Source organism: Phascolarctos cinereus, unplaced genomic scaffold, assembly GCF_003287225.1.
Source record: "Phascolarctos cinereus isolate Bilbo 61053 unplaced genomic scaffold, phaCin_HiC Scaffold_5;HRSCAF=322, whole genome shotgun sequence".
NCBI lineage: Eukaryota > Metazoa > Chordata > Mammalia > Diprotodontia > Phascolarctidae > Phascolarctos > Phascolarctos cinereus.
The window spans coordinates 417,367,891-417,393,159 of record NW_027555958.1 but is presented as its reverse complement, the minus strand read 5'-3'; the positions used below and the strand labels follow the sequence as shown (position 1 = coordinate 417,393,159).

Here is a 25,269-nt window from a genome sequence, read left to right as displayed (position 1 = left end):
ACCTGAGTTCAAATCTGGCCCCAGACACATAACACTCACTAGCTATGTGACTCTGGGCAAGTCACTTAACCCCAATTGCCTCACCAAAGAAAAAAAAAAGTCTTAAAGCACTGTAAAGCCCTAGCTATCATCATTATTCTTATTGTTGTTGTTTTACATGATAAGGCCATTTTAGAACAAGACTTCCTATTTAACCAGAAGCCACATTTTACCTCCCTTTATCCCGTTTCTTGGGCAAGGCCAACCAGAAGACATTTTGCACTGTCTTAGATACCAAAGATCAATGACAGATGATGATATTAAAAAGTCATTTTCTCACCTTCCTTTGAAACACAACACACTGTCCCTTAAGGCCAACAGCTAACTGACTATGAACCAGTATGAATGTGTTTCCTGAATACTATAAATACTGGTAGCTCATATTTAGGAGTCTATTATGGAAGGTCTTAAAGGCCAAGGGAGGAATTGAAGTATTAAGAAGTATTTTCCTTACTGTACTGATTTGTATTGAGAAATAGTGAGCTATGGAAGTTTATTTAAGCAGAAAATAACACAATGACAGTGTTGTTTAAGGAAGATTAGTTTGAAAGTGGCCTGCAAGATCGTTAGAAATAGAGAGAGAACAAAATGGGCTAAGAAACAATTGCAATAATCCAGAAGTGAGGTGGGACCAATATTTCAACTAAGAAGATGATAGTGAGAATACAGGGTGTGACCTTACACTTGTCTAGAGCTTTTAACTTTTCAAACCCAAGGTTTTTCTTTTCACTTTTTGTAACATCCATCTCCCCATTTTTATCCTTCTAATAACCCCCGTGAGATAGGCAGAATGAGCATTATGCAGATTAAAAAACTGATGGCCAAGGAGATTATGTGATTTTCCTAAACTAAGGTTATACATTAAAACCCATATCTGACTTCTAGTCCTACATTCTATCTAGCTCATTCAGCTGCTTTCAAAAATTGTTTCTTTTTTTGAAGAATTAAAACAGTCAAAAGGTGTTTGTGTCCAGAGGGAGTCTCAGGATGTCATAGTGGGGGGAAAATAGTGCATGCAATAAAGCTATCCATTTATATTATTAAGAGAAAGTTGATAGGAAGAAATAATTATTGAATTCAGTCAAAGAATCTGAAAACTTTAACTTGAGGATATGTTTTGGTTTGGCTTTTTTTTTAAATCTAGACTTATGATTTCAGCAGTGTGGCAAGCTCCACCATTGTAGATGAGTCACTCATTTGTAAGGTATAGTCTTGTAGAGTTGCCTGGGGCATGAGAGGCTTAAGGGATATCCCCCATGTTCACTCCCTGGCAGATTTCAAAGACAGAACTTGAAACCCAGGTCCTTCTGAGCCCAAGGCTGGTCTTCATACAACCTCATTGTTAAAATATAGACTAGAAATCTATTTCCATGTACATTTGTTTTAGTGAGGCCAGAAGTGATAAATGGTCACAAATAATAATGTCACTGTTTAGTAGTTAATATTTTAAGAGGGGGTTGGAAGAGGCAAGGGCATAGGAGGAAAGGAGGAAATGTGGCTTCATATCTCTATCTATGGTATGAGGAAAACAGCAGCTGTGATGTGGAGCATTGGAGCTAATAACAGAACAGCTAGTAAGTTATATAATGCTTTAAGGTTTGCAAAGTGCTTTGCAAATATTATCTCATTTTATCCTAACAATCTCATGAGTTATGTTCTTCATTTTACAGATGAGAAAACTAAGGCAGACAGAGGTTAAGTGTCATGCCCAGGTTCACATAGCTAGAAGGTATCTGAGGTCAGATTTAAACTCAGGTCTTTCTGATTCTACATCTAAGACTCTAACCTCTGTGTCACCAGCTGCCTAAGCTTGAATCCTGGCTCTGCTACTTATATCCTATGTGATCTTAACAAGACTCACCTTTCTAATCCTCAGTTTCCTCAGCTGTAAAATGGGGGCAACAATATATAGTAGCTAGCTCAGAGATTTGTAAGGATCAAATGAGATCCTTTTAAAAGTGTATGGCACTTTCCAACCCTAAAATATAGTAGGTATGCACCATGATTATCATTTAGGGGTAAGGAAGAGCCCCTCAACTGTCACAAAACTTAGTGCCATTAAGAAAATTTGAATTTTCCATCAAAGAGGTTGAGCCAATGGAGCAAAGCATTTAGCAGCAGGAGGCAAACCATTTCTGCCAATATTTGTTGAACTGAGCAAATATTTAATTGCAATAAAATAAAAAACAGCAAGTGCTTGAAGCGGAATTTGGGAGTCACGGAGCAACTTTCCAGGAGAGCCAGAGCAAGTAAATCAGTAGGGTAGTTTGATTTATCCTGAGTGTTGCTTTCCTTCCAGAATGTGAGATATTTCAGTTACTCCTTGATTATAAGTAAATCAATAAAATCCATCATGTAATACTAGTGTTTATTAGAAACTCATGAAATGATCCCCTCCATTATATCTTGTCTAATCTAAGCAATTTGTTATAAACAGTGAGTTTATATAACCAGAAGAAAATGATTAGGGTGTTCCAAATGTCTACTCTCTCTAAATTCTTTTTACAAAAAGTATAAACGTTCTTTCAAAGCAACTGTAATATTACTCATATCATTTTCTTCAAGTTCAGCAATTAATTCTTAGCTGCCTACTGCGTGTAAAACACTGTGCCAGGCATTGGGAGAAGTGCAGAATTTAGTGGTCCCTGCTTTCTGTCCACTCTATAATCTAATGAGGGATGAGATGGGTAGAAATAAGACATACTTTCAGTCAAATACAAGATGTAATATTGTATGACAAATGTATTGGAGAAGTACAAAAAAGAGTCTTGTGGGGCCCCAGGGGAAAAGATTACTGCTGTAGGCGAGGGTTTGGGAAGGTTTCGTAGCAGAAGTGACATTTGAGCTGAATGTTAGGAAACGGTAGGAATTGAATGGGCACAGAAGGAGAGAGAGATTGTTCCAGGCATAGAGAATAAAATCCCAGAAGCAAGAAAGTGTAATGCCTGCTTAGGGATAGAATGGTCCAATGTGGCTGTAGCATGGATTGGAATTAATTTGAGAAAAGGAATTAATACAGGGGCTCTTGGCCTTTCTTGTGCCATGAACCTCTCTAAATAAAACCCCTTTTGAAAATGTTTTTAAATGAATAAGAAAAAATTGCTAGAATGACAAAGGAAATCAATCATGTTGTAATACAATTACCAAAATTAAGTAGATTTACATGAGACAAAGCTGGAACAGGAGGATGATACCAGATTGTCGAGAGCCTTGAATACTAGGCAAAGGAATTTGAATTTAATTCCATAAGCAACAGGAAACTTTACTTCAATACGCTGGTGAATCCAGGATCTCCTCATTGTATGTATCCTATTTATTGGCATACACCTGCTCATCAGGGTGATGTTTGCCTGAATCTTTCCATAAATTATAGCATCATAGATTTAGAGCTACAACGGTGCTTAGAAGTGATTGAATCCAATTCCCTTATTTTACAAATGAGGAAAGTGAGTCCCAGAGAGGCCCAACGTCATATAAATATTAAGTGGCAGAAGCAAGTTTTCAAGCCAGGTCCTCTAACTACAAATCCAGGGCTCTTTACACTGTTCCACATTACTCAAATGTTTCACAGAGCATCTCCCCAGTGTGCTAGAAATCTCTTTGTTTTTTGTCTTTAACATTTCATATCCTTCATATATGTTTAACTCTTCATGAGCATAGCACTTGGAATTTCCCTCACTCTCACTCCATGAAGCTAGTCAAGTTCTGTTTTTGTTTTTAGTGAGAGGAGGGATATAATCAGATAAACAACAAAGGTTAGTCTACCAGCTTTGTGAACAAAGGGAGAGAATAGAGGGGAAATGACCTGTTAGGAGGTGACACATGAGTTCAGTCTAAATAGAAACCAGGGATTTAAGAAAAGGAGGTGACAAGGGCATGCATTCCAGGAATTGGGAGTGTCCTATAGAAAGGCACCGAGATGGGAGACAAGAGGTCAGCTTCAGGAAACAGTATGTTAGTTTGTCTAGAAATGTAGAATAAGCCAAGCAGGGGTAATGTGAGATAAGACTGGGAAGTTAAAACGGGGTCAGATTGTCAAGGGCTTTCAATGGCAGGCTGATCACATGTAATTCATATTTAGGACTAAATCTGTAGCTTCCCAAACAGGGGAGTGATATGCTAAGACCTGTGGTTTAGAAATATCCGTTTGGCAAATGTGGAGAAGGCACAATTTGGAGGAGAGACCAGTTGGAAAACTGATGCTTTTGATACCATTTTCCATGCAAGTCACCACTAATAATTCACTCTAGCCTGCTTAGAGTCTATGCCCCTTTCCATTGCCTTTTGAGTAATCGTTAGTTTCAATTCTTTTAATATCACATTGTTTCATGTTTTATTTTGTTGCTGCTATTGTGTTCTTACTGTTTTGTTTTGTTATTCTAAGGGATGGAACCATGGAGGATTGTTGGGGGGTTGGAAGCAATTGGTGTTTAACTGGGCAGTAACTAAGGTACATAAAGCAAAATGTGTTAATGGATTTTTTAAAAAGCATTCATTTAATAAAAAGAGAAAAATTTATCTCAGCTGTACATGGCATTTTAACAAAAATTGGTCATGCATTAGGGCATGAAAACCTCACAGCCAAATGCAGAAAAGCAGAAATATTAAATGCACCCTTTTCAGATAACAATGCATGAAAATTACATGTAATAAAGGGCTATGGAAGCATAGATTAAAAGCTAATTGGAAATTAAATAATCTAATCCTAAAGAATGTGTAGGTTGAAGAACAAATCATAGAAACAATAAATAATTTCATTAAAGAGCATGACAACAACGAGACAACATTCCAAAATTTGTGGGATGCAATTGATGCAGCACTTAGGGGAAATTTTATATCTTTAAATACACACATCAATTAAACAGAAAAAAAGCAGATCGTTGAATTGGGCATACAACTAAAAAAAAACTAGAAGAAGAACAATTAAAAACCCCCAATTAAACACCAAAATGGAAATCTTGAAAAGTCAAATAAAGATTAATAAAATTGAAACTGAACTAATTGAACTAATAAATAAAACCAGGAGCTGCTTTTATGAAAAAATAAAATAGATAAATTATTGGTCAATTTGATTTTTAAAAAGAAAGAAGAAAACCAAATTATTAGCATCAAAAATGAAAATGGTGAATTTACCACCAATGGAGATGAAATTAAAGCAATTATTAAGAATTATTTTGCCCACTTACATGCCAGTACAACTGATAATCTAAGTGAAATGAATTAATATTTACAAAAATATAAACATCTCAGATTAACAGAAGAGGAAATAGAATGCTAAAGCCTATTTTTTTTTTGCAGGTATAATTGACTTCTAAAATAAATAAATTTATTTATTTTTAGTTTTCAACATTCACATCCACAAGATTTTGAGTTCCAATTTTTCTCCCCATCTCTCCCCTCCCTCACCCCAAAATGGCATGCATTTTTCATACCCTTCACTCTAGCCTACTTAGATTCTATGCCCCCTTCCACAGCCTTTTAAGTAATCTGTAGTTTCAATTCTTTTAAGATCGCATTGTTTTGTGTTTCATTTTGTTGCTGCTATTCTGTTGTGTGTTTGTGTGTGTATATATAGGTATATATGTATATTCCCTCCAACTACCCTAATCCTGATAAAGGTCTCATGAGTTACAAATATCATCTTTCCATGTAGGAAAGTAAACAGTTCAACTTTAATAGGTCCCTTAAGCTTTCTTTTTCCTGGGGCAGCTAGGTGGTGCAATGGATAGAGTACTGGCCCTGGAGTCAGGAGGACCTGAGTTCAAATCTGGCCTCAGACACATGATACTTACTAGCTGTGTGACCCTGGGCAAGTCACTTAACCCTGATTGCTTCACTAAAAAGAAAAAAAAAAGATTTTTCCTTCCTGTTTACCTTTTCATGCTTCTCTTGAGTCTTGTATTTGAAAGTCAAATTTTCTATTCAACTCTGGTCTTTTCATCAAGAATGCTTGAGAGTCCTCTATTTACTGAATGTCCATTTTCCCCCTGCAGGATTACACTCAATTTTGCTGGGCAAGTGATTCTTGACTGTAATCCTGGCTCCTTTGCCCCAGGAATACATATTCTAAGCCATCTGATCCTTTACGTAGAAGCTGCTAAATCTTGTGTTACACTGATTGTGTTTCTATAATACTTGAATTGTTTCTTTCTGGCTGCTTGCAATATTTTCTCCTTGACCTGAGAACTCTGGAATTTGGCTATAATATTCCTAGGAGTTTTCCTTTTGGGATCTCTTTCAGGAGGTGATCAATGGATTCTTTCAATTTCTATTTTACTCTCTGGTTCTAGAATATCAGCACAGTTTTCCTTGATAATTTCTTGAAAGATGATGACTAGGCTCTTTTTTTTTTTAAATCATGACTTTCAGGTAGTCCAATAATTTTTAAATTATCTCTTCTGGATCTATTTTCCAGATCAGTTGTCTTTCCAATGAGATATTTCACATTGTCTTCTATTTTTTCATTCTTTTGGTTTTGTTTTAAAATTTTTTGATTTCTCATAGAGCTATTAGCTTCCATTTGCTACATTCTAATTTTTAAGAAAGTGTTTTCTTCAGTGAGCTTTTGGACCTCCTCCATTTGGTCAATTCTGCTTTTGAAGGCATTCTTCTCCTCATTGGCTTTTTGGACCTCTTTTGCCATTTGGGTTAGTCTATTTTTTTAAGTATTACTTTCTTCAGTATTTTTTGGGGTCTCCTTTAGCAAGCTGTTGACTTGTTTTTCATGATTTTCCTGCATCACTCTCATTTTTCTTCCTGATTTTTCCTCTGCTTCTCTCACTTGCTTTTCAAAATCCTTTTTGAGCTCTTCCATGGCCTGAGACTAATTTGCATTTTTCTTGGAGGTTTTGGATATAAGAGCTTTGACTTTGTTGTCTTTTTCTGGTTGTATGTTTTGATCTTCTTTGTCACCAAAGTAAGATTCTATAGTCTAAGGGTTTTTTTTTCTTCTGCTGTTTGCTCATGTTCCCAGCCAATTATTTGACTTTTTCACTTTGTCAAGGCAGGGCTATACTTCCAGTGTGGAGGGTGTAACGTCCCAAGCTTTGGGAGTTTTGTGCAGCTGTGTTCAGAGGTACTTCTAGGGACCTGTAAATGTTCAGTTCTTTTATGGTGGTATGATCAAGGGTGAGGTTTTTACTCCTTTCCTGGACTTTCTGCCTTGGAACTATGAGGAGGATTTCCTCAACTCCTGCCACAAGTTCCACCAAGCCAGTGCTCCTCCTCACCCCAAGACTGCTACCCAGATCGAATCACAGGCAAAGCACCAGCAAAGAGATCTCTGCAGTCCCTCTCTGCTCAGCCACTTGATCCCCCCACTGTCGGTGGGGCCAGAGCTCTGGAAGCAATTGCCACCACTGCGGCTGCTGACCCAGGGCTGTGCTAGGGTTGGGGTTGGACCACGCTTCTCTCTCACCCAAGTCTGATAGACTTTTCCCGCTGACCTTCTAAGTTGTCTTTGGTGTTTGTGGGTTGAGAAGTCTGGAAATCATCACAGCTGCCTGTGATTTAGTCTCCTGAGGCCTGCTCCAGGTTTGTTAGGGCCTCATATTTGCAGGTGTGGCACATGTTGAACTGTGCTCCTCTCCCAGCCTGGCACAACAGACCTTTCCCATCAACCATCCAAGTTGTCTTGGGCTGGAAATTTGTTTCACACTGTCTTTTTGTGGGTTCTGCTGCTCTAGAAGTTGTTTAGAGTCATTTTTTACAGGTATTTGGAGGGTTTTGGGGAGAGCTCAAGTAAGTCACTGCTTCTACTCCATCATCTTGGCTCTGCCCTCTCTTCTCTCTATTTTTTTAAAAGAAATTAAACAAGCTATCGATGAGCTTCCTAACAAAAAATCTAATGGATGGATACACAAGTAAATTCTACCAAGCATTTAAGGAGCAATTAATCCCAATGCTATACAAACTATTTGGAAAGATAGGTGAAGAAGGAGTCCTATCAAATTCCTTTTATGACACAAATACAGTTTTGATACTAAACCAGGGAGAGCATAAGCTGAGAAAGAAAACTATAAACCAATTTCCTTAATGAGTATCATTGAAAAAATGTTAAATAAAATACTAGCAAGGAGGTTACAGCAATATGTCATAAAGATCATACAATATGACCAGGTGAGATTTATACCAGCAATTCAGGACTAGTTCAATTTTAGGAAAACTATTAGCATATTTGACCATATCAATAACAAAAACAACAAAAATCATGATTATCTCAATAGATGTAGGAAAAAACTTTGACAAAATACAAGACTCATTCCTATTAAAAAAGCTAGAATAGAAGGGAATAAATGCAACTTTGGGGAGGGGTAGGCAATGGGGTTAAGAGACTTGCCAAGGGTTACATAGTTAAGTTCCAAGTGTGTGAAGCTAGATTTGAACTTAGGTCTTCCTGACTTCAAGGCTAATGCTCTATCCACTGTGCTACCTAGCTACTCCTAACTGGAGCCTTTTAAAGATGGCAAGCAGTATCCATCTAAAACCAGAAGCACACACTATCTGTAATGGGGATAAACCTGATGCCTTCCCAATAAGATCAGGAATGAAGCAAGAATGTCCATTATCACCACCATTATTCAGTATCACACTAGAAATGCTAACTATAGCAATGATAAGAAAAAGAAATTGAAGGTATAAATACAGGTAATGAGGAAACAAAACTATCACTCTTTGCAGATGATATAATGGTATACTTAGATAACCAATCAACTAAAAAACTAGTTGAAACAATAACTTCAGCAAAGTTGTAAGATATATAACAAAATCATACAAATCATCGCCATTTCTTTATATTACCAACAAAACCCAGCAGCAAAAAACAGAAAGAGAAATTCCATTTTTTTGGTTCTCTAATGATTTTTTATTGATATCTTTTATTAACATAGCCAAAATTTTCTGCAGTATTCTTCCCCTTGCCCCTCCACAGAACCATCCCACAAAAAAGTTAATGTTTTAGTGACCAAAAAAAACCAAAAAAATGGATTTGTGTACACATAATATGTATTATGTGTGTATGTATGTATGTATTTAAAAATCTAAGAATATGTGCAAAGGGGTGGGCATATTCTTGCCTATCACTTCTTTAGAATCACACTTCTTCTTAATAATTTTACAACATTCTCCTCCTCCCTCCTCTTTTTTTAACTTCTTTAAAAGATTTTATATCAATTTTTTTCTTATTTTAATACCCAAATTTCCTCAATATCCTCCTCCTGATGAACCATCTTATATAATAAATAACATTTTTAAAGACAAAAAGAAAATGAAAACTGATTAATATATTGAAAAATTGTGGAGTATACAGGTATGGGAGAAAAATCATCATAAATGATCGATACATTGAAAAAGTCTGAAAACATGTGCACTGTGTAACACTTGTGGATCCCTGACCTCCAATAAAGGGAATGAGGAGTGTGTCTTCTCATGTCTCTTCTTTTGAGCCATGTAGCCATGCTTGTTTTTCATGATTTTTCAAAATTCACTGTCCTCTCTGCTCTAGAACTGAAACCAGGGACTTTGTTCTCCTGCAAGTGCTCGCAGCCAACAGGATTCCTGCCCCTCTCCAGGTGTGTACCAGCTCCTTCTCCCTGCAGCCACAGCCCAGGATGCGTCAGGTCAGCACAGCTATGTTTGGCATCCCTCGGTAGTGGAAGGTCCTTCAATCTCCTACTCAGCAGTCAGAAACCCACACTATCTGTGAGATGAAAATGTCTAAGGCTAAGGCTGCCCCTCAACCCAGCTGCCCCCAGGGCTCGTTTTTTGTTGATTCTGCAGGGTCAGTCCAGAGGGGTTTGCACTTCAGTCAGGCCAAACCTTGGCCCCTGGAGGTTGGATCTTTCCTGATCTCAAATTGTCTTAGGAGGACAACTGTTTTACCTCTTGTTTGTTTCTGCTGCTCTGAGGTGATGTTCTGTCTTTTTTTTGTGAAGGAAATTTAGAGAGCCAAAAGTTTTCTGACCTACACCTCTATCTTCCCAGATCCAAGACAATTTCAAAAGACCTGTGATCAAAACTCTATCCACCCCCAGAGAGAGAACTGATGAACTCTGAATGCAGAATGAAGCATACTGTTTAAATTTCTTTATCTTTATTGTTTTATTTTGTTTGTGTTTTCTTTTGCAACATGGCTATTATGGAAATATGTTTTGCAGGACTTCACATGTATAATCAAAATCAAATTGCTTGCCTTCTCAAGGAGGTAGGTAGGTCGAGAGTGAGAGAGAATTTGAATTCATTTTTTTTTGTAATAATTGCTCAAAAAAATTTACTTGTAATTGAAAAATATTTAATGAAATAAATGAAAACAATTAAGAAAGAATAAAAGACTGAAAGAATGTGAGAAAAAGAGATCTAACCTAAAAGTGAAAAGGCAGCACAGGATTTCCAAAGGCACGGTGGATGAGGAGGACAAAGGAGGAAAAAGACCAAGCAAAGGGAGATCTGAACTGAATAGGGAAGAGAATGTGCAGAGAGGTAGCAAGAGAAAAGGGCTTCTGTATAAGTAAAGAACAGGAGGTGGGACTCCACTTTCCATAAAACAAGGAAAGTATCAGTTAATTGGTTTACTTAGTTACTCAAAGGATAGACAAGTAGATAGACTGCTGACCCTGAGGCCAAGAATCCTCCTCTTCCTGAGTTCAAGTCTGACTTCAGATGTTTACTAGCTGTTTGACCCTGGCAAGTCACTTCACCCTGTTCACCTGTCTCAGTTTCCTTATCTATAAAATGAGCTGGAGAAGAAAACAGGAAAAAAGAACAAGCATGACTATAAAGAAGAAATGAGAAAATACCTCCATCCCATCCTTTTGCAGAGGTAGGAGAAACACAGGTCTGGCACTTTGAGATTCTGGCTAGAGCCAGATCTAATAGGATGGAGAGGTCCAATTGTTAAATTTCCATTATGAGCATTTACACCTCAACGGGAAACCCCTCCAGCATCTTTGCCAAGAAAACCCCAGATGAGGTCATAAAGAGTTGGACGTGATGAAACAACTGAACAACAACAAAAAGATAGGTAGGTCAACAGACATGGTGGCTGGATGGTCATCACTGCACTCTTTCATCACAATCTCATGAAAGGTTAGAACAGCAATGTTAGTGATACAATTGCAGCACCTCCTTCCTTCTTTGGTGGCAGCCTATCTGCCTGGGCCTTTGGCGACCCTTGACTTCACTTTCTTGAGTGTCATGTCTTCTTCCTAGTGTAATATAGGATATAGGATGCTGAGGTGGCAGAGTCCAAACTGAGTGATCACTGCATGAGGCTAACCCAACATAGATGCATCAGCATATGTGCCCTGTTTAGCTTCCATTTGTTTTCCTTATTGCATCAGTAAGCAATCAATCTATAAACATTTATTAAGCCCCTACTACGTGCCAGGTTCTGTGTCAGATATTGAAAACAAAAGCCCTCTGGATGATCAGGTTTTGCTGGCTATCATGCTAAAGTCTCTTCAGCTGCTTTCTTGACATTTAGCAGAAGTTCTTATGTAATATTTTGCAAATGAACTTGTAGTCTAAACAACATATGCAAAGTGATGAAGTGTTTCCTGCTTGAAAGTAGCTCCAATGCTCTTTCACACTCCTGGTTATAATAATTCTTTTGCATCTGTTAAACAAATAATTATAACGCCAAATAGTATGGTAAGAGTATTAGCAAGAAGTTGAGCGATAGAAGTGAAGTACTGTATGAGGTATAATGAAGAACCTTTTAAAATTTTAAAGGCTTTTATAGAAAAATAAAGGTGAATGAACTTATGGTACATAGAAGTACACCCACAGCCAGAACAGAACAGTTTGAGAGATTCATGCCTGGGAGAAGGCCTGTTTTCCCTTATCTCATCAGGTATATCTTTATGTAAAAAAAAAAAATCATGTAACAAGTCAACAAAAAGAACAAATTGGAACATTTTGGAAAGTGAGCTGTTTAGGACAGAAACAATTCTCAAGAGCTATCTAAAGAACACTGAGACCAGCCAAAAGAAATATCATTAGTTTGGGCAAGTTTATTCCCATTGCAACTCCCCATCCATTGATCCCATATGGTTTTTTTTTTTTGTTTGTTTGTTTGTTTGTTTAAATAGATTTTTATTGGTAGCTTTTGTTTTTACATCAACTAGATTTCCCCCAGGCATGATAGAGTGCTGGCCTTGGAGTAAGGAAGATTCATCTTTGTGAATTCAAACAGGTCCTCAGACACCTACTAGCTGGGCAACCCTGTTTGTCTCAGTTTCTTCATCTGTAAAATGAGCAAGAGAAGGAGATGGTAAACCACTCCAGTATCTTTGCCAAGAAAACCCTAATTGGGGACACAAAGATTCAGACATGACTGGAAATAACCATAGATTTCCCCCTGTGCCTCTTCCCTGGCCCCTCCCAAAGAGTTATCCATTATTATAAAAACTTTGGTTTGAAGAGGAAGAAGAGAAAAAAGTCAGCAAAACTGGTCAATATATCAAAAAAAATCTAAAAATATAAGCAGCATTTCATATGTATGGACGTCCCCCCTCTGCAGATGAGGATAAGGGAAACGAATCTTCATGCTTTTTCTTTGGGGTCAGGCTTGTTCTTTGTAATGTTACAATTTTCATTTTTGGTTATTTTGTGCTTGTTCACTCTATCTACATTATTGTCGTCATCATGTATGTTGTTTTCTTAGCTCTGAATCAGTTTATATAAATTTTTCCATGCTTTTCTATATTCATCATATTTGTCTTTTTCTATAGCCCAACGACATCCAATAAAATTTGTATACCACAATTTGTTTAGCTGTTCCCTACCCAATGGGCATCTACCTTGTTTCCGATCTTTTGCTACCATGAGAAGTGCTACTATAAATATTGCAATGGTTTTGGATCCTTCCTTTTCATTAATAACTTCTTTGGTGTATATACCTAAAAAAGATTTCATATGGTTTAAAGAAATCTTATAAATTTGATACCATAATAATAGTACCTAGCATTTGTATAGCAGTTTTAAAGTTTACAAAGTTCTTTACAAATATTATTTCATCTTATCTTGACAATGACCCTTTGAGGTAGGTGCTATTATCATCCCTATTTTACAGAGGAAACTGAGGCTAAGGTAGGTGCTTTGCCCAGAATCCTACACTGGAAGGTAGCCAAGGCTGATAGCAAGTCTTCCTGACTCTGGGGACAGCACCCTATCCACTGCATCCCCTAACAGGCTCCAATTTCATTTCCCAAACTCATCTTCTCTCTTGGAAAGAAAGAAACATTTCTCTCTTATCTATGTTTTCTAGTGAAGTCGCGTAGGACCAGAGTCAGGGTCCAGTAAACCTGAGTTCTAAGTTCTAGTTCTGGTTCTGCTACTAACACACTGTGACCTTGGCCATTTCCCTGTATCCCAGGTGAGAGTGAAGAGAAACAGGCTTTCATTGAGCACCAGACACTATACTAAGCACTTTACAGGTATGTTATTTGATCTTCACAACAACCCTGGCAAGCGGGTGCTGTTATTATCTCCATTTTACTGTTGAGGAAACTAAAGAAGGCTATGGTTAAGTGACTTGCCCCAGATCACACAGCTAATAAGTGTCTCTCCCCAGCTCAGGCACAGAAGTTGGAGAAAATGACCAGGAGCCCACAAATATCCAGTCCCCATCTCTGACTTCCTAATCAGGAAACAATTTACATAATTTGTCAAAGGAGCCTTAATTTAGAGTTTGAAGACGCTCTCAAGGTCATCTAGACCAATCCCCTCATTTTACACAAAAAGAAACAGAGATCAAGAAAGATAAAGGTCCTCATCTGGGTCCAAGGCCAAACAGGTTTTAAGTAGAAAGAGTCAAGATTTGAGCAAAGGTCCCCCAACTCCAAATCCATTGCTGCCTCCATTGGACCAAAGAGAGTGGTTTAAAAATAATATGGCATGCAAGGAGTTCACACATGGATTCCAAGGACAAGAAAAGAGGTAGGGAGAAAGAAAGCTATCCAGGAGTCCTCACAGGTGGGTAATGCTTGTAGCATTTTCTCATCAGAGGGCAAAGACAGTATACCTCATATTTTTTCAGCTTCTTTTCCTGTAATATGAGGGAAGTAGGCTCAGTGGGTCACTAAGGCCCCCACCAGGCCCACATCTTCTAGAATTCAAAATTATTCAGTTGGTTTTCTGTTACAAATTAGCTTCCTGTGAATTTGGGTTTTGTGACTCAGTTTTTTATAAGCTAACAACATTTTCAGCTGGGTGACTAAAATTTCCAGTCCATGGGATTTATAACAGTAAGTACATAATGGAAATGTTGATACTTTTCCTGTAATAATTGGCCTTCCTTCTTGTATCCTACCCCTAGTTTATTCAACCCTTTGATCTTTTATACTGTAAATGAGACCATTAATAATCATTCCCACGTTCAAGTTCAGTCTTATCTTAGTCAGTATTTCTCAAACTTTTTTTTTATCTCAGCACCTTTTATATTTTTAAAAATTATAGATGACTCCTATGAGCTTTTGTTTGTATGGATTATATCTATTGCTATTTCCCATATTAGAAATTAAAACATACATTTTAAAGCATGTATCAATGCATTTAAAATAACAATAATGAACCTATATTATATGTTAACATGAATAATATTTTATGAGAAAGAGCTTTTTTTTTTAATTAGTGAGGGGGATAAGAATTCTGGGAAGATGGCGGAGTAGGTCAGAAATTTCCAGGCTCTCCAGATTTCCTCCACAAACAGAAAATCACCACAAAATGAGCAAAGAGAAGCAAAAATAAAGGGGTAAAGCAGTTGTCTCCCCAAGACATCTTGAGAGGATCTCAGAGAAGACTCCAGGGGCTGAGGATTGGCCTGAGTGAAGTGTAAACACCTCTAGGTCAACTCTATTGAATCACCAAGGAATAAGCCCTGAGGTAAGCCACTGGGCCTCAAGAAATTTCACCTCCACTTTCACATCATTCACCACCACAAGAAGTTTTACCTCATGAATTTTCACCCCACAAACTGTCATCTAAGGAACAGCAGAGGCTGAGTGAGGGAAGACTGAAGGACCCTCCGCTGTTTCTGGAAGTCATGGCTGGTGGTGCTGACCAGATGGGATCCCCAGCTGCCGCTGTGGGTAAGGAGGAACTGGCACAAGCCTGGTGAGTGTGATACCTCAGGGAAGAGAACATTTTTGGAACAGCATGGCTGAGGCTTAGTGGAGGAAGTGGAGGAAGAGAGGAGTCCCTGAGGTTGATCACCCAGATAGAATTCAAAAAACAACAATAAGGAGGACCTGAGGTCTAGGGCAACATTTCCCACAATTTGGGATTAAAACTTGATAATAATAATATTAAGCTGTTAAAAATAACATAAGACAAATTAAAAATAAAAATGAGTAAGCAAAGGAAAATGAACCCGACCATTGATAGCTATTTTGACATAAAAGATCTGGATTCATATTCAGAGGAAGATAGTGAGGAAAAAAGAGCTGCTCCTACCCTAAAGAGTAACATCAGCCCTGTGGCAAAGGGCTGGACTGCCTGTCCAGAGCCCACACTGCAGTAGGTGCTGTGACCCCACTGACCCAGGGTGTTCTTGGTTCCTTCCTACGTGGGGGAAACTGAAAATGACCACAAGGTGGAGGTCAGAACCACTGAAGCTTCTGAGAAGTCCAGAGACAATTTGGGGTTTGCAAATTGAGCAGTGTGATGGCCAGCTCAAGGGAATGGAAGCCATCATGAATGCCCTACTGGAAGATGATATCTGTATTCTGAACCATGAAAAGACTCAGAGGAGAGATACCATCACTCATATGTCAATCTATGCAGGAGATGAGTCTATGGCAGTCCTGCACCACACATGGCTAGTGGCCCTCTGAAGGATTTCCAGGGGCCCATGAAAACGTAGGGTTGCCACTGCATACTCTCCTGTTTGTCATGTGACCTGTGACAACCAACCTTTTGTCAGTCTGTCTCTAGTCTAACCTTTCTGCAGCCCGAAGAAGTTTAGCCTATTTTAATTTCGGCTCCTACGTACTGCCAAGTTGTACAGGTCTGGTCTGTGGCTTCCCACTTTGTGCTTGTCCTAGAATATGAGGACATTTTAAGGAGAATTCCTTCTTAAAGAAAAAAAAATATGATTTCTGGAAGAAAAGCTTCTTGAAACTCAATTAGATGAAGAAATAAGCTCAGTAGGACAAGAACAAATAAACAAGCCTATCATGCTTATGGGGAAGTCTGCCTAGACAGAGATAATTTGAAAAAAACAAATTGGACAAAATGAATAAAGCCAACTCTGAATCTTTGAAAGTGTTAAATGAATGCCTACAGACTGAAGTCAAGCTCCTCCAGCTCCAGACCAAGGTTGAAACTCAGCAAGTAATGAGGAATCTAAGTCAACTTTCATCTAACTGGGAGGTAGGAAAGTGGAGCAATGTCTTGAAAATCCATGCTTTGGAACAGGAGCTGGAACTGATGAGAAAGGAATTTACTAGTCTAGGAGTAGAACTTCGAAAGTCTAAACACAAGGATCAGTCTCAGGAAGACAATCTCAGTAACACAGACTTCCAAAGGCCAAGCATTCCAAGTGATAACATGCAACATGCCCATGGGAACTCAAGAGAGAAATGTCTAATTTACATCTTGGGACTCAAGTACAAGCTGACCTACTAAGAAAATCTAAAATCTAAAATGCCACCTACAATCAAGAAAGCTTGTATGCCAGTCCAGTGTGTTGAAAACCTAATGAAGGACTGCACAAAATTGCATACGATGTCTTTGACCACGACCTACAAAAGACAAGCTCCTCTTTCACCAAATGGCGAAGCCCTCTGTAGTGCCATGGGTTCTCCTCTGTCTGGAGATACAAAGATCTTATTGTCTCCAGTCATGGGCAGATGACGAGAGTGTCATCCCTCATAGTGGTACAAACTTTCAAGAACAGAATTCCTGTGGCAGAAATTCTTTAGAAGACAATTCATGGGTATCCCCAAGCCCCTCAAAGTCTAGTGAGACAGCATTTGGAAGTAAAAGAAAAAACAACTTCCCCCAAGCTGTATCACCTGGATCGGCATAATCCAAACTGCCTTTACAAGAACTAATTCAGAAGAGACTTGTAGTCACCTTAGGAAGAGCTGTTTGGCATCGGGAAGATGTGCAAGAAATACATGTAAGGAATTGGTTCCATTGTGGCATAGTCTTTCTGTGACTGTCCTCAATTTCAAGTACACTTGGATTTGCACGTACTGTCCTGCAATTGTGTAGTTAGGTTTGTTTCTTTCAGTATAGACTAAAACATCTGTGCTAACCAGCTCTATTTTAGTTAAGTATAGACATATGCACTACATAATAAATTACAGGAATTCTGTTAGTGTTTTTAAAAGGCAGCTCTACCTTTGATAGCAATTGCTATAGCTTTAGACATCTCAGGTAAAGAAAAATGATAGGAACTAGTTTTTGAGCTTGAGTTCAGAAATATAGACACAGGTTTTGTAAGGTGTCTAAATCATAAATATATTCACTCACAAGAATAATAGAAAGGTTGATGGAATTTTGGTTCAAATCATGTAAATTACCAAAAAAATAAACAAACAAAGAAACAAACCCAAAATAAAACAAAACAAATCCTGCCTAGGGGAGTAAGCAAGTAATACAATGTATTTCAGTTCCCATTGGTCTTTTTATGAACACATACAGATTGTGTTGGAAATATTGAGACAGAATAAGTGTTCTATGGATAGACCATTTCTGTATACCATTTTAGTTCAAATTTTCAGAATTAAAATTGCTTTCTAGGCCCAATGGTGCTTGTTACCAAAATACTAGAATGGTCACCATTACTTCTGTGTGATTTTAATTCTGTTTACAACCCAGACCACTCAACCAATGGAATTGGCTCTAGAGCATTCAATTTAAAAGTAAGGTTTTCTTTTTTTTTTATGTAAAAAAATGACAAAATAATTGAAAAACTTTTTGTGGAAAAACTACACATTACTAATTGGGTGATAGATGGAGTCAGGTAGAAAATGTGTTAAAATTTTAGACGTATCAGTATGTTAAGAGTTACACGTGAGTATTCAGATGTGTAACTGACAAAAGGAATAAATTGTCCCCAAGAGACCACACTAGCTGCCTTTTCTTTAGTAAAGCAGTTTAATTTTAAAGTGGCAATACATTAACCTCATGGAGAAAATTTCAAATTTAGTGAAGGATCATTAATGAATTTTTTGTTGTCAGAGTTTTGCAAGTGCAAACTGAATTGAACAGATTACAAGTATGGAAGAAACAGCTGGCCTTCCAGGGAGCTTTATGGTAATGATTGTGTATCTGTTACTTGTAACTTATGCCATCCAGACATTTCCTCGTATACAGACCTTTTTTGCCTTGGGACGTCTAGTATTTCATGTAGAATGCCTTCTCCCTTTTTTTCTTTTCAGTACTGGGCAATTTGGTGTTACTTAAATTCACAAGAATTCCTCAAACCTCCTGCTGTGTTACTGAACAGTATACATAAACAAGACCAAAAATTGTTTGTATCTATTATCTTACTCAAGTATACTGGCTTTAGTAATGGAAATGGTGTCAGATGTTGGAACTTATTCTGACCAATGAACACAGTTGACTCAAGGGAGTACAATCTCTTGCAAAGTCATAGAATAAACCCAATATGCATAAAACAAATACAAGTCACTAGGCTTTAGCTCATAGAACCAATTAACTGTGTAATAACAAAGTGGCAGAAACTATTTCTCATGTGGCTGCATAGACTGTATATTAATGTCTGATCTGTAATGTAGCTTTACTGGTGTTGCTTTTCCTTAACCAAAATTGAGTCTTTCTTTTTTTTGGGTAGTAAATTGGGAGAGACACTAGCTTCGATGACATTAAGAACTATACAAAGATGAAATCATATTGTTTGATTTAAATACACTAATTTTATTTGAATATGAAAAGAGTAACATCAAATGGTCACAGGCATAAAAAGAAATCTTGGAAGCACTTAAAAAGTTAAAAAGGAATTCAAAAATCAAGTAAGAGAGAATGAGGAAAATTTGGAAAAAAATAAAAGTAATTCAAGAAAATTATGAAAAAAATAGTTAACCAATGGAAAAAGAGATACAAAATCTTAAGAAAGAAAATAAAAAGGAATTCAAAAATCAAATAAGAAAAAACAAGGGAAAATTAAAAAAAAATAAAAGTAAGCCAAGAAAACTATGAAAAGAGTTAGCCAATTAGAAAAAGAAACAAAATCTTAAGGAAGAAAATAACTCCTTGAAAATTAGAATTGGGGAAGTAAAATTGAACGACATCATAAGATACCAAGATATAATAAAACTAGAAAAAAACAGAAGAGAATCTGAAACATTTCATGAGAAAAACAACTGATCTGGGGAAGATATCAAGGAGAGATAATGTAAGAATTGTCAGTCTACCTGAAAGTTATTACCCAAAAAAAGTATCTGGATACAACATTATAAGAAATTATTAAATTACCCTGAAGTTCTAGAACAAGAAGGCAAAATAGAAATAGAAAGAATCCACCAATCACCACCTGAAAAAGGTCCTAGGAAGAAAACTTACAGGAATGTCATAGACAGGTTCAAAATTGCCAGTTAAAGAGAAAATATTGCAAGTAACAAGCAGAAAAAAATTAAATACTATAGAAAAGCAATCAGGATTTCACAAGACCTAGCAGCTTCTACACTGAAATACCATAGATCTTGGAACATTATATTTAAAGAGCAAAGCAGCTGGAGTTGCATCCAAGAATAACTTATCCAGCAAAGGTGAGTATAATCCTGAATGGAAGAAAATGGATATTTAGTGAATGGAAAGACTTTCAGATATTTTTAACAAAAAGACCATAATTCAACGGAAAATTCGATATAAAAGATCCAGAAGAAATAATAAGGAAATCATTAAAGACTGATTATAAGGCACTGATTAAGATCAAACTGTTTGCTTATGGTATATGAAAATGTTATTATTAGTAGTAATTATTAGTTGTTATTATTAGTAATAGTATTCTTAAAGCTATTATCATTACTAAGGTAGTTTGAAAGAAAGATTGAGGCTGAGTTGAGTATGATAAAGTGATTCTAAAAAACAAAATTGGGTAGGGAAAGGTTAAAAGGACAAATTATCATTTAAAAATGGAGTGTGAAAGAAAGAACTAATACAGAGGAAGCAGGTGGGGGTGAAGGGCTAGCAATATTGGAACTTTACTCTCATCTCATACAACAATGCATATATCTGAAGAGGTTTAGATGTCTTCTAAACTTCTAGAGAGGAGAGAAAACTAGGGTATATGTTGGAAGAGAGATTTTTAGAGGAGTGTGTCGATTGGGACTTAAGAGGGTGGAGGAGAGGATGGGGGAACTTTTGGAGGACTGTGTGGATTGAGATTGAGGGTGGAGGGAAGGGATGGGGGATTCTTGGGGGTGTGGGTAAAGTAGGAGAGAGGAGGGTAGTGGAAGAAGATAAAGTGATAGGGATAAGGTAAAAAGAGAGGCTGAGAAGGAAAATAGTGAGTAAAAATAAGATGGAGGGAAATTCACAGATAATAATTATAACTTTGAATGTGAATGTGATGTTCATAGCACTGTCTTTGTGGTGGCAAAGAACTGGAAATTTCAGGGATCCCTATCAATTGGGGAAAGGCTGAACAGATTGTGGTGTGTGGTTGTGATAGAATACTATTGTGTTCTAAGAAGTGATAAGCTCATTGATCTTAGAAAGGTATGGAAAGTCTAGCATGAAATGATGAGGAGCAAAGTGAGCAGAACCAATAGAACATTGTATACAGTAACAGCAATATTGTTTTAAGAATGACTTTGAGTGACTAAGTCATTTTGACTATTATAAATATAAAAATGAAAAATAATGGACATAGAGATACTATTTCTGCATCTAGAGAAAGAATTGATAACTAGAAGTATGTGTAGAATTATTTTACATATATATTACATATAACTGTATATAACTACATATGTATATATGTGTGTGTGTATATATGTATACACACACACACACACACACACATATATATATATATATATATATGTAACTATTTGTGTCTAATAGTAGCCATCTCTAGGATAGGGAGGGAGGAGGGAAAAAAAAGAAATTTACATGATAACAGTATTATATTTGGAGGGACTAGCAAGCTGTACATGGTAGATTTGTAGTTTCATGTGTAATCATCTTTTTTATTGTACTGTGTTACAGAAATGTTTGTTTTGTTCCCTGAATTGAAAATAAAAAAAATTTTTAAAAATTAGTGAGAAGAGTGACCTTGTTTTACATTTTTTGGCAGATCTCTTTAATGTCTGGCTTAATAGAAAACAGCTTGACTATCATATCTGCTTCTGCATTCAATCTGTTGTGATATATTATTTGGATTGACATACATGAAAAAAATCTGGCCTCACACAGATGTGTAGTTGGGAAAGTGAGGAGTATTTTAAAAAGCAAATAATACCCTATTATTGTTGTGAAGATCGTTTTGACCTTGAGTACCCCCTGGAAGGACTCAGCGATACCCTCCACCCCCACCCAGGGAACCTTGAACCATACTCTGAGAACTACTGCCCAAGGGCATAGGAACTTATCTATCTACTGAGCTGGGACAATACAAGGATATACGGATCCGAAATCTACCACAGGTTCAGCATCCTAGTCTACTGGTGGCTATTCTCTGGCTTCATATCTCAGCTTAAGTAATTGAGCATATTCATAGGATCATAGATTTAGTGTTGGAAGGGATACTAAAGGCTGTGAAGTTCAATTCTCATTTTAGAGATGAGGAAAATGAGGATGAAGAAGGTACAGGGACTTGCTCATGGTCCCAAAGCTACTTAATATATGAGATAGCATTCAAACTACTGGTCTTCCTGACACTAAATATACAGTTCCATCCATAAAACCACCTAGCTGTCTCTGTGACTAAACCTTTATCTAGTCCTGCATCTTATTCTTATGCCTGAGATCCTGCCTTGGTTTTCTCTTCAGTTCCTCTGGAAATGGGTCCTTCCTTATCTAGTACTCCAGCCTATGTGTTTCCCAGGACTAAATAATCTGTTCTTCAGCCCCAGTTTCTATGGCTAGTTTTCTACTTGCTGTCAGACTTCTTTAATGCCAACTAACTTCACCTACCTGCCTGGATCTCTACCTATTGTCTACTAAAAGATCAAGAAAGATTAGGGCTGAGTTGAGTATGATGAGGTGATTCTGAAAAACAAAATTGGGTAGGAAAAGGTTAAAAGGAGAAATTACCATAAAAATAGAGCATGAATTCGATTCAACATCTATTAAGCTTCTACTACATACTGTAGTAGAGACCTTCAATCACTATGCTGTAGTAGAGATACAAAACACATAAAAAAAAAAAACCTTGTTCTCAAGAAGTTTACATTTGATTGGGGTGAGTTATGATATGTATATAAATAAGCAAATACATGGTATATAAAAATGTTATGAAATAATCTCCAAAAAGAGAAAATGTTAATAACCCAAGAAATCAGGAAACATCTAACACTGGAGATATTTTCTGGTGCTTGAAAGAAGCCAAGAATTCCAAGAGGAATCTAAGAGGTAAAGAGGACATGCATGCCAGATACATAGGACCACTTGTTCCTTCCCTCTGAGATTACCCCTCCTTTGCACAGTGTATATCTTGTTTGCACATAGTTATTCGCATGTCATTTCTCCCATTAGAATGTGAGTTCCTTGAGCTCCAAGACTATGGAATGTTTTTGCCTTTCTTTATATTCTCAGCACTCAGAATAGTGCATGGCACATAGTAAGCTCTTAATAAATGTTTATTGGCTGATGATGTTTATTGATTGATTGATGTGTAAAAACCCAGAGACAGGAAATGAAATATCTTGTGCTGGGGAATAGCTAGTAGACCAGTTTGTCTGGAAAACATATTTTATGAAGCATAATTTTGTTTTTTCTGGAACCTTCTTTGAGCATTTGTCTGACCCTGGTGGCTCTGCTAAGTCTTCAGATGCTTGAAACCCTTAGTCTGTTTTTAACCATCTCTCACTAAGCCCTGCTTCTGACTTTTCTGAACCACTGGCCTCACTATTTCTGAAGCTGTTCTTATGTTTGCTTTTAGGGCAGCTAGATGTTGCAGTGGACAGAATGCCAGGCCTGATCAGGAAGACTCATCTTCCTGAGTTCAAATCTGGCCCCAGACACTTACTAGCTGTGTGACCCTCAGCAAGTTACTTTACCCTGTTTGCCTCAGTTACCTCACCTATAAAATGAGCTAGTGAAGGAAATGTATCTTTGCAAAAAAACCATAAATGGGGTCACAAAGAGTCAGATATGACTGAAAATGACTGAACAATGTTCACTTTGGTACAAAGAAAGAAAAGATGCAGTGTGGTTTTTTTTTTTTGGCAAGGCAATGGGGTTAAGTGACACAGTGTGTTCTATTTTTCCCTCTTTGTTGAGCAAGCAACCCCCTGAATTTCCAAATTTCAATGATAGCTTAAAATGAAATGGAACAGATCCCATTATCTGAAATTCTCTAGGGAGATAGTAAAATGAATGGGTATTAGTCACACTTCAAGAAAAGGAGGAGATAATCTGCAGCGTCTGTTTTAAAAAAATAAAAGATAAGGAGGGTACATCCTGAGGAAAACAGAACTACATTCATAAATCTGCCTGAAATGCAGAGGGTGGGGAATGGCACACCCCAGTCCTGGGTTAGGATACTTAAAGGGAAGCCTACCTGTTGGGTCCAGAGACAAAGGTCTCCAGAAGAAGACAGAGAAGAATCCCTGTCAGATTTGTGATCGTACAACTCAGAATCTGAGTTAGAAGCATCTACGAGGTCCTCAGCTCCTACCTGTTCTATAGTGATTGCAGTAACGTGGAAGATCCTCTCTGAAGTCAGCCCTGTGGTGAGGTTCCAAAGATTCTTTTGGTCAGTGCACCCTATCTCCCCATCACTGCACTTAAAAACGGTCCCAGATCCCTGGCTTGTCAGGTGATGGAAAGCCTAATAGAGGTGCAATGGAGAATTTTTTTTTAAATAGGGTGGATTTTTCCCTCCTCTTTTCAATTGCTTTTAAAAGAAGAAAAACCCTACTCCCCTCTTTTCCCTTTCCATCACTCTTTCCTCCTATTTTCTTTGGTTGACCAGGGTTCACCTGTTTAAATTGTCTAACTGGAGTCCGTTGGAATCCTTTGTTTATTATTATTGTTGCTTTTATTATTTATTATTGATGTGTATTATTGCTGTTGCTTTAATTCTTGTTTTAGTGAGGCAAAGAGGTATGGGGCAAAGTTCACCACACTGGACATCAGTCCAGAATCCTAGATTCAAATCCTAGTCCCTACACGTAGAGATTATGATAACATAGTTTTATTGGGATGGATTGAGCAAAATACCTTATAATATTTAAAGCATTACCAAGCTCTAGACAGCTAGGTGGTGCATGGACAGACCCCTGAATCTGGAATCAGGAAGATCTGTGCCTGAATCCTGCCTCAGGCACTTACTAGCTATGTGACCACGGACAAATCACTAAACCTCTCAGTTTTCTCATCTGCAAAATAAGGTTAATGCTAGTACCTGCTTCACAGGAATGTTGTGAGGATCAAATAAGATAATATGGGTGTAGCATTTTGCAAACCTTAAAACACCGTGTGTAGCTATTATTATAAACGTGAATGAGTACCATCATTATCTTAGTCATAGGGTAGTTGTGAGATAAAATTCATAAAACACTTTGTAATTGTAAAGTCCTATATAAACCTGAACTGTTCCATTTTATGCACTGCTTTGAGGTATAAATCACTGTAGTAGATGGTACAACTATGATTATCCCCATTCTATAGATGAAGAAAATCAAAGTCCAATAAGAAAAGTGATTTGCCCACAGTTACATGATTGAGAAATGGAAGAGTTAACATTATTGTTCTATATTTCCCAGTATTACTGATAATAGCAAAACCTGGTATGTATATAGTGCTTTAAGTTTGCAAAGAACTGAGATAATAGGCATATTATCTTCTCTATGTGTTATAATAATATTTTGAGGTAGGTATTACTATGTCCATTTTATAGATGAGGAAATTCAGTGTCAGAGAGGTTAAACAAGTTGGATATGATCACACAGCTCACAAATATCAAATGCAAGATTTGAACTGAGGTCTTCTTGACTCCATGTCTACTGTTCTATATGTATGTGACTGAGGAAGCTAGATGGCAGAGTGAGCAAGTCTAGTCTACAAGCATTTATTAAGTACCTACTATGTGCTAGG

At 37.3% G+C, this 25,269-nt stretch overlaps 1 pseudogene; it reads left to right on the top strand.

Moving 5' to 3' along the window:
• Positions 1-15,728: 15,728 nt before the first annotated feature.
• LOC110197013 (5-azacytidine-induced protein 2-like) lies at positions 15,729-17,090 on the top strand (annotated as a pseudogene).
• Positions 17,091-25,269: the final 8,179 nt, after the last annotated feature.